Genomic DNA, 3,001 nt, shown 5'->3' on the forward strand with positions numbered 1-3,001 from the left:
CCTTTGTGAGGAAGCTCTGAGCTCTTTTCTTGCCACTTAAAGCGACAGCAGAAATTAACATCAGAATTTCCTCCCAGGTCATTGCATCCCACTGATGAATCTGCTTTCAAATAGCTTAAACATTTGGGTTGAAGGTTTTAGATTTCCTAAATGAAATGCTGGAACTGTAAGAAGGAAACGTTATTCTGAAGGAGCAGCAACAGTTTTAAGGCTTGACATCACATGAGTCTTTGAGCTGCTCAGAGTCGGGATATGAGTCCAAACTCAGCAGAGGCCAGGAGATGCTGTTTCATACGTCGGTAAGACACAACGGAGCAGTTGATAGGGGTCATCTCGCCACTGCGAAGAAAACCTCTCCCCAGATCCTGCCAAACAGACGGGCAGCCCCAGGAGCTGCTGTCTCATATGGGAGGCCGGTTTGAGTCCTCCTCCTGCAGGAGAAGGGCTTCCTCACTCCTCCTCACTGCAGAGCAAGCTGACTTTTAGTGTAGTCAGTATCTTATTTCTGTGAGAAGCTGCCACTCCTGATCCAGCGTTTTTAACAAGGACACAGCAGAAATGATTCATTAACCATTACCTTGGAGGGAGCAGCTCACTGCTTGCATCGTTCCACTAGGAAAGCAGTGGCTCTCGTGACGTTTCTGCAGGTGCCGACAGCCGACTAGCCGGGTGGTGGTGGTCTGGTGCTGCTTGGTGCCGAGAGCGACAGTGTAGCGTGCGGCAGCTCGCTCCTGCGTCGAGCAAAGCAAACGTACATGTGACTGCGAGGAGGGTTGTATCATCCTTATACCTCAAGGAAGCGTGTAGATGCCGGACTTCAAAAACATCTTGTTCTGATTGCTATTCTGTTAACATATTCCTCTTTTTTTTCAGCTGTCTTGAAGATTGAGAGTGTAAAAATAGTGGTGCTGTTGGGAGAGAATCAACCTCAGTTCTCAGTGGTGAAAAAGCCAAAAGGTCAGAAAGTCGCCTCTGGTTCTGTGAGCCGGTGGGAGAGGTTTTAGCGGAATGAGGCTGGGAGCTGGTGAGTGCTGTCATCGTGGCACCTTTCCTGGCTGTTCATGTCTCCAATGCTGTCACTGCTTGTCCCCTACACCCCATAAAGCCAATAAACTGGATCAGTGCCAGATTTGGAGTCAGTGTGGCAAGGGGAAGGTGATGGAGCCAAAGCCCCAGTGCTCTCTGGGGCATCTGCAGTGTCCGAGGTGTCGGACAGTCACATCAGCTGCTCCTGTAGCGTCAACAGGACGACATGAACACCTGGGTGCCAGAGTGCCATGGGTGGCAGGGCAGCATGCCTGGGGATGTGAGAGGCCACCGGGGCCACTTTGTGGGGTGCAGTGTCACCCTATCCACAGGTGTGCTGAAATTAGGAGCCCCAGCTGCTGACTATGCCGTGGAAAATAAGCTGGAATAGGAGCACATTAAAATTCTTCCCTCAATATGTGATAAAAGGCAACCTGCAATCCTGCTGTAAGGTCTGTGGTCAATACACAACTGAATCAGGAAGATTTCAAAATATCTCTTGGYGTTAAGAACTCTGCAATTTTCTCTGCTTCCACGACGTGAAATGGGCACAGTTCAGTGAGCTTCCCCACATGCTGCAAGAGCTGTTTATTTGACACGGGGCTTGGGGCAAAGTTAAGATTATGTTTTTGGAATGATGAGAGTGATTTTTGGTTTTGCTCTTGCCAGAATTTTTTTTTTCAGTATATGCTGGATTATTATTAAAACAATAGCTACATATAATAACTACAATGATTCATAACTGCATTTATAATAGTATGTGTATAATGTAATTTTAGAATATGTTTTAAAGCTTTCTGTCAGTATGCCTAATGTTCTTACTTGGGTGGTTTTTTATTCTACTTTCAAATTAAAGTAAAAATAAGATACGATCAGAGCCAGGATTTGTCATTCCAACTGGAATTAGTCATTGGTCATCAAGATGCTAATCAAATTACCTGTTTCTAAATTAACTTAATTTTACTAATATGTATGAATAGTTTCCAACTCAACCAAATTCTTCAACAGATCCCGAAACTTTGTTAGGGTGGGATTCATCTTATCCAGCCTCAGGTGCTCTGGAAGTCAGGCGTCTAGTCTAACCTGGTAATGCTGTGGTCAGAGAAGGGTAGGTCACCGCTTATCTTAGACCCCTGTGCTGTAGGGTGGATCAGCTCACTCAAAGGGGACCCATCTCTCCCCACTGACTTTAGAAGAAGTCTGGACAAGTTTAGGCAGACACCTAAATGTGGCACCTTGGCCAGATTAATCCCAGTAATCCCATGCTGTTATGAGAAGTTGCCCTGTCCTCGGATTCAGCCATGGTTCCCTTGGTTCGGGACAGCTACTGGCAAGGCCGTGAGGATTTCATGGCACCGGTGTGCAGGATCACGCCGTGCAGGCGTGTGCAGGGTGGCCTGTGCAGGGTAGCCCCATGCTGCGGTGTGCAGGCTCATATGTGTGGCTATGGAGGTGCAATTCCATCGCTGCCACTGTGCTGCCGGTCCCCAGTGCAGTTAAGCCTTGGGATTCATCCGTTTAGTTGGCAGGATCTCAGTGCCTGTGGCACTGATTTGGGATTTTTGGATGTCCCAAACCTCTTCATTTGCTTGCTCGATTTTTTTCAGACAGTGCTGCTGCTAAGCAGATCTAGCTCTGGGCCCTTTGGTGCCGCAGGAGCAGGGCAAACCTGTGTTGTAGACCACTGGTGAGGTTTGGGCTTGTGAGAAGAAGAAATAGGAGGGTGCAGGCCGAAGGCTTTCTGTGGCCAAGGTGCGAGGGTGCAGCAAGGAGTGGGCACGACAGGAGGGCCCGTACTCGTTCTCCTTCCCCTGCTGCCCTCGGACACCGGGGCAGGGCTCCGGGGGCACCGGGGACACCCGGGCTGGACCCGGGACACCCGAGGGCAGGACCCGGGGTAGCGGGGGCAGGCGGGCAGCGCCGCGCTGCAGCCGGGGGGGAAGTGCGGGCGGCTCGGGGGCTCCCCCCTTGCGCT

The sequence above is a fragment of the Apteryx rowi genome, unplaced genomic scaffold, assembly GCF_003343035.1.
Source record: "Apteryx rowi isolate R43461 unplaced genomic scaffold, aptRow1 scaffold_248, whole genome shotgun sequence".
NCBI lineage: Eukaryota > Metazoa > Chordata > Aves > Apterygiformes > Apterygidae > Apteryx > Apteryx rowi.